Source organism: Rhinopithecus bieti, unplaced genomic scaffold (assembly GCF_001698545.2).
Source record: "Rhinopithecus bieti isolate Rb0 unplaced genomic scaffold, ASM169854v2 scaffold_39746, whole genome shotgun sequence".
Taxonomy (NCBI): domain Eukaryota; kingdom Metazoa; phylum Chordata; class Mammalia; order Primates; family Cercopithecidae; genus Rhinopithecus; species Rhinopithecus bieti.
In genome coordinates this window covers 2974768-2982470 of record NW_016816960.1, presented here as the reverse complement: position 1 = coordinate 2982470, position 7703 = coordinate 2974768, and positions in this window count along the sequence as shown.

The window sequence follows — 7703 nt, the reverse complement described above, 5'->3', positions numbered from 1 at the left end:
CTGCTGATTGCTGACTATAGTGTTTCATGTTCCTTCCACAGGAGATGCCTTCCTCTTCGTGGACTGATGCATAGTCCCCCAAACCTTCTTCAATACGGCATCAGTGCAATCTCCTTTGACCCACCCATTTCCCCCAAAATTCTTTCCTCAGAAAAATTCATCATCCCACCTCCCTACTCTAAAAGCACCTTAACCTTCTAACAGCACGTAACTGGCCTACTTGCAATGGCACAGGCAGTGTGTATGTGTGTGTGGGTTGGTGGGGGTCACTGTCCATCACACTGTGGGTTCCATTTCCATATCTGTCCCTAATGTCTTGCTTTAAAACTATTTGTTTTTATTTTATTTTATTTTATTTTATTTTATTTTATTTTATTTTATTTTATTTTATTTTATTGAGACAGGGCCCCACTCCTTTCACCCAGCCTGGAGTGCAATGGCACGATCTCTGCTTGCTGCAACCTCTGACTCCCGGGCTCAAGCAATTCTCCTGCTACGACCACCTGAGTAGCTGGGATTACAGGTGCCTGCCACCACACCAGGATAATTTTTGTAGTAAAGACAGGGCTTCACCATGTTGGCCAGGCTGGTCTTGAACTCCTGACCTCAAGTGATCCACCCACCTCGGCCTCCCAAAGTGCTATGATTACAGGCGTGAGCCACTGCGTCCGGCTAATTTATTTTTTAAACTGAGGTAAAATATACATATATAATTTACCATCTTTGCCATTTCTAAGTGTACAGTTCAGTGGGAATCAATACATTTATAATATTTTTCCCCTTCACATATTGAGCATAATATAACGTTGAATTTGCCTTCGTTTTCTTCAGTTCACTTTCATTTTGTACACTGATCAATTACTCAAAAAAATCAATGGAAACTTACTGGGACCCGTGGATGTTACCACATCTTTCCATTTACGTTGTGTCTTTCTTGAGTGTTGAGATTCTTGTCTTATGTAGACCCAGGTAAAGTCATTTGCACACGAGATCTAATAAAATATTAATGTCATTGGCCTTCTGGTATTAAATGAAGTAACATGCTTTTTACTAACAACAGGAAAGGATGGAAGTCCCAGATAAACACAGTTTCCACGCAAATCATTATAATTCTTAAATTACCGGCACCAACAACTAGCAAAATTAAGCCATTCTGTTCTTAGACCCCTGATGGTAAAGCACCCTTTGATAGTAAACAGGGATAAATATCTGTAATAGGAGCCCCTTGCACGTAGGATATACAAGACTACAAAGGAATCATTGTTTCGAGTTGGCCAATTTAAAGAAAATAAAAATCATTTATAGATTATACTTTTATTCAAATTGGAATTCTGTTTCATAACACTAAGAAAAAGTAATTTCTGTCTCCCTCCCTTTTCTTTCTCTCTCTCTCTCTCTTGCGTGCGCACACACACACACACACACACACACACCCATCCTACAACCCCCACCCCTCCAACCACCTTTTTCCCCCTTGGACAGAACTGGGCAGTGACAGGCAAGGATTGTGAAATGTAGCAAATTCTTTTGCTTCCCAACAGGGACCTATAGGCTGCCCTTTGTAAATTTCAAGCTGTCTCGCGCTTTTCCTTTGAGAAGCCCTTGGTTGGCCTGAGACCTCAGCCTATTGGGACCCATCCTTGTGTCCAGAGTTACACAAGGGGCTGCCTTTCCCAGGAAAGCACCTTCCTGACTGGCTTCCAGGCATCACCCTGGGGCCACACTTCCAGCCTCAAGAAGAGGAGGCAGGATGAGGAAGGAGATTCAGTGGTAAGAAATTCATGCATCAAGGGCTTCACCATCTATAATAGCAGGGCCCCAACCTGAGATTCTTCAGGACATACACAGTTACTGTATTTTCTTTTATGTGCTGAAAGTATTAACTATTTCAATGTGTGCACTTAAAAGATTTCATGATTTTTATAACCCTCTTTTAATATCTCTTTATTTTAATTTTTTTTTTGAGACAGAGTTTCCTTCTGTTGCCCAGGCTGGAGTGCAGTGGATGATCTCAGCTCACTGCAACCTCTGCCTCCCGGGTTCAAGTGATTCTCCTGCCTCAACCTCCCAAGCATCTGGGATTACAAGTGTGCATCACCACCATATCCAGGTAATTGTTGTATTTTTAGTAGAGACAGGGTTTTGCTGTGTTGGTCAGGCTGGTCTCAAACTCCTGGCCTCAAGTGATCCACCCACCTTGGCTTCCCAAAATGCTGGGGTTACAGGCATGAGCCACCATGCTTGGCACATTTATTTTTATATATAGCTGAAACCTCAAAAAAATTAAAATAAAACAAAACCGCATGTCCTGTGTTTGAATTCCCCCTGGCCATCCCCACCTGGCTAGTTCCCCAGAGCTTGGGGAGAGTGATTCTGACACTTTAGAGAGCTTGCCCCTGGAAGAATTGTCCCCTTTAGTTCTTCTACTCTGTATGAACAGAAAGCCTGCACAAAAAGTAGGCAGCAACTGGCAACTCACGAGACTTTTGCTCTTCCCTGTGTTGGCACTTTAAATCACAGAATTAGACAGGCAAGTACTTCACTGCAATGTTCCCTAGGCCGCAGACACTGGCTCTTCCTGGGAGTCCATCAGTTTGCACCACACCTGCCTTGTCAGAGAAGCAAAGCTATCTTCCCTCCAATGGCTCATTCCTCTACCATCTGGCTTCCTTCGGGCCGCCTTTTTCTTAATTAAGGACATGCACTTTTCATTTATTGTGGAGGTCAAACACCCTGCATTGGTTTAGAAGCTAAATTACCCTGGTTGAGGACTCCTAGAAAAGCAAATCTTTCCATCTGCATTTCTTGAAGTGGCCGGCTATTCACAGAGTTTTTCTTTTACTCCATTTCCAATTTCAGGCTTTTTTTTTCAGTACTGTAGGTGCTTTTGTTGTTTTGTTTGTTTTTTGTTTTGAAATGGAGTCTCCCTGTCACCCAGGCTGGAGTGCAGTGGCTCAGTCTTGGCTCACTGCAACCTTCACCTCTCAGGCTCAAGCAGTTCTCCTGCTTCAGCCTCCCCAGTAGCTGGGATTACAGGTGCCCGCCACCATGCCTGGCTAATTCTTTTGGTATTTTTAGTAGAGACAGGGTTTCACCATGTTGGCCTGGCTGGTCTCAAATTCCTGGGCTCAAGTGATCTACCCGACTTGGCCTCCCAATGTGCTGAGATTACAGGTGTGAGTCACCGTGCCCAGCCAGTAGTCTAGGTATTTTAAGCCCACTTACTATTTTACTAAAATGAAAAAATTAAAGAGAGAAAGAAAGCAGAAAAAAGCAAGAGTAAAAAGATAAAGAAGAGAGAGAGAGAGAGACAGATACACACATACACATACACACAGAGAGAGAGAGAGAGAGAGCAAACTATTGATGCAAAGGTAAATATTTTCATCTGGTCTATATAACATTGAGTCTATAAACAGTATTTAAGATGTTCTCATCTACTGAAATGAAGCTGACCAAACTGGAATGTGGAAAAATATTTAAGGGGAAGAGTGATTCACTTATCATCAGAGAATGGGGTTGAGTTTTCCACATGCAACCTCTTCCTGACTATTTTCAACAAGTGGAAGAAGATGGTCTTTGATCTCTCCATAACACAGATGAGAAAAGTGACAGTGAGAGAGTCTGTTAAGCGTGTCTTGACTTATTTAGATAACAATGCTATGGGTAGGACTTTAAAGATTTTTTTTCTATCCAGAAGCAGAAACAGCAGAAGACATGAGCAAAATACTGAAGAAGAGTTTCAAGGGATGTGGCTTACCTAACAAGGAATGAGAAATGACAACAGCAAATGGTGTTGTTAAACTATTAGACTTTCCTTCTTGACAGGGTGATGTCACCCTCTAGGGAGTAAAAACTGGTCCTCGAGGAGCAAAAAATCTACTCTTTTTATGTATAAAGATATACATAGAGTATGCAAGCAAATGCACGATATGTCTGAGGTGTGAAAATCACACAGTTGGCGCAAATTTTAAAAATACGTTTAAATTGTCTCCCTGGGGGTGTGGGTGAGGATAACGAACAATAGACTGATAAATATTTCTATAAGGCACTGAATCTATGACTTAAGGGACAAATTATAAAATGTCACCATTTCTTCAAATAGCATCAAGAGCCACTCACCAAAAGTAAGTAAATAAGAATTTACTGAGGTGGATATACTCAGTATGGTGCTTGACATGTTAATTTGTACAAAACAGGGATAAGGTCGAGCACGGTGGCTCATGCCTGTAATCCCAGTCATTTGGGAGGCCAAGGTGGGAGTTATCGCTTGAGTGCAGGAGTTCGAGACCAGCCTGGACAACATAGTGAGACTCTGTACCGACCAAAAATACAAAAAATTAGCTGGACATGCTGGTGTGCACCTATAGTCCCAGCTACTGAGGAGGCTGAGGCAGGAGGATCCCGTGAGTCCAGGAGTTCAAGACTCCAGTGAGGTGTGATGGCACCACTGCACTCCAGCTTAGGCACTGGAATGAGACCGTGTTTTAAAAAAAAGCAAAGAAAAACTAAACTAAAGGCATAATACATGGTCCTCAGAAAATGTTTATTTATATTATGAGGAAAATATTCTACATGAGGTATGGTGGTAAATATTAACAAGTGGGTATCTGGCAGAGGCGGAAGCTTTCGTTGGTAGCATTTACTGATTTCCAAAGTGTATGTACTTGGATTCTGTCCAATTTCATATACCAAAGTGAAATCCCAGAGCATGGACATACAAAGAGATGTGCATTAGTATAGGATTTTATAGGGTTTCCACAATGAAGATGTAAGAGACTTAAATAACTTCAAGAGTATAGATAACAGTAAAATGAAGTACAATAATTAGTCGGTGATGAGTTTTGAGCATTTAGCACCTTTTAAAATAATGTATCTAATTTTAAGATTGTATAATTAAGTTTTTAATGGAGACTGTGTTTAATAAAGGCATTTTTTAAAATTCTGAAATACGAGAGATTAACTCTCATGAGCCAGTGCAAAATGGGTCTAAGAGACCGCTGCAACTAATAGGGAGAACTGGAAGATGCAATGTGAGTAAGTCTTGGGTTACACAGGATGCCTTCCAAGAATTAAAAAATTGACTAATTGATGTCCAATTAAAACGGTGAAACATAGTGTGTTGTCATAGTCTATAACTATATATCTACCTGTTAGTTGATGCTAGTTTAGCTTTCCCATTTCCGAGTTTGTTGGGTTTTGATGGCTTTTCATGAACTTGGCTTGTCCCAACTGGATTCATTGTAATTTTATGCAAAATAATTAAATGATTCTGACAAGCCTGGTGAAAACCCTTTTAACCCGATCACTTTGTGCTTTGAGCATGGAGCCAGACCTTTTCAAAGGACCCATGCTTTTTGGAAACTGCGGTTGTTATGGACCAATCTTGAGTTTTAATATTTGGAAGCTTAATAACTATCCAAAAATAAAACCTACCCTCATAAAACCTGCCATATGAAAATACAAATTTAGACTATGACCTGACAAGCAATCACAACAGAGACAAAAATTGAGAAATGACACTTAGTTTAACTAAAGAGTTTCTGCACAGCAAAGAAAACTATCAACAGAGTAAATAGACAACCTACAGAACGAGAGAAAATATTTGCAAACTATGCATCCAGTAAAAGTCTAATATCTGGAAGCTCTGAAGAACATAAGCAATTTAACAAGAAAAAAACAAACAACCCATTAAAAAGCGGACCAAGAACATGAATAGACACTTCTCAAAATAAGACACACATGCAACCAAGAAACATGAACAAATACTCCACATCGTGAGTCATCAGAGAAGTGAAAATTAAAAACACAATGAGATACCATCTCACCTAAGTCAGAATGGCTATTATTTAAAATGTAGTTTTAAAAAATGCAGATTTGGTTATAATGCTGTTGGAGATTGGTTCTTGTCCTCGGCTGAGGCCCCTTTTCTCCAAAGGAGGCGGGGTCAAGTTATTACGAGCTGGGGATGGGAGTGAGGGGGACATGGGCCTAAAAGAAACTGAGCTATTAGGTGTGGGGCTTTACTAATATGTTTAGGAGACAGGTATTAAAGTTAGTTTCAAAAGATTAGGTAATATCTTTCCAAAATTTATAGATTTTACTTATTTGTTTTACCAGCAATATTTAAATATTTTATAACAGCATGATTAAGGAATTTTATATTTCAACAAAATGCACGATAAACAAAATGGACACAGTAATTGTGACGGCTTCCTCATTATTAAACATGACAGCAACAGCCCTTTCCCCTAGTTCTCCAGTAGAAGATTCAGAGAGAATTGATCTTACAGTACAGTTGGAATGAATCAGGCACCATTACAATAGACATTCCCACTCAACCTGAGTCATCAAGACAATCTTCCGTATCTGTCAATCTAAATCAAGGATTGGCAAACTTTTTTTATCACAAGTCAATGTCATATTAAACTATAATTAAAGGATATAATTAAAAACACTTTTTTGCTGTGAATATGATAGAAGTTTGTTTTGTTGAGACAGAGGAATATAAACATGTACCTTTAAAGGGATTAATAATGGTGACACAAAATTTCAGTTGTTTTTAGTGAAATCTTTTATAACATTTAGTTCTTATAATATCTGCTGCTTCCTCTTATTGAAGTAGACATTTCAGTAAAAGTAATATAGTGATTGAATTTGAACATTTGCAATGGATGAATATTTTATTTTATGAGAAAAAAAGACAGGCAGGAAACAATTTATGAAGTTAACTATAGGAATGTGCTAAATTTGATTTCTTGCATTCAGTTGTCTCGGGAGATTGCAGGCAGCTTTCACCAGGAATACTAAGACTATTATGCAGATTGAAAAGCTCTACTACTACATGGTCATTCATATTTACTTTCACAGAGTGACAGTCGAAATGTTCTGTGGGTCAAGTTTGATGTTTAAAAACATTTATGAAGATTATGTTACATTTTTTAAAAGGCCATGCAAAGCTTTTGGTATTTCAGCTGGGGATATTTCTAGAAAAGGAAATAACTGATATGAAAGACCTTTCTGCCGGTTCTAATGGCAAGCCTATTATTTCTTTAAATGTATTCTCATTTAACTGTAATTCACGGGGCACAGTTAACAATTTTTACTGGGGATGAAAATCAGATAACTATGGTGAAGAGACTATGAGGAAAAAAAGTGTGATGGAAAATACTTTGGCTAGGTTTCCACAACACCGTAGAATCACATCAATTTATGTGTTTGGCTTGTAATAAAGTCAAGAAACTTTTGGTGGCAAATTGCTTGCATTAAGAATGGCTGGGCATGGTGACTCACATCTCTAATCCCAGCACTTTGGGAGGCCAAGGCAGGAGGATCACGTGAGGCCAGGCGTTTGAGACTAGTTTAGGCAACACAGTGAGACCCCATCTCTACAAAATAAAGAAAAAAATTAGCTGGACATGGTGCTGTGTGCCTGTACTCTCAGCTACTTTCAAGGCTGAGGCAGGAGGATCACATGAGCTCAAGAGTTTGAGGCTGCAGTGAGCCATGGCCTCACCACTTTACTCCAGCCTCAGCAACAGAGAGAGACTCTGTCTCTTAAAAGAAAAAAAAAAAATAGGTAGCTAATATGCAGTGTCTGTGTTTTCTCAGGGTGTGAACAATCATTTTTAATTGCATTTCATGAGGAGAGCTACATTTCCCTTACTTGCAAAGCATTTGGGGCCAGCACCAAGTTGAAATAT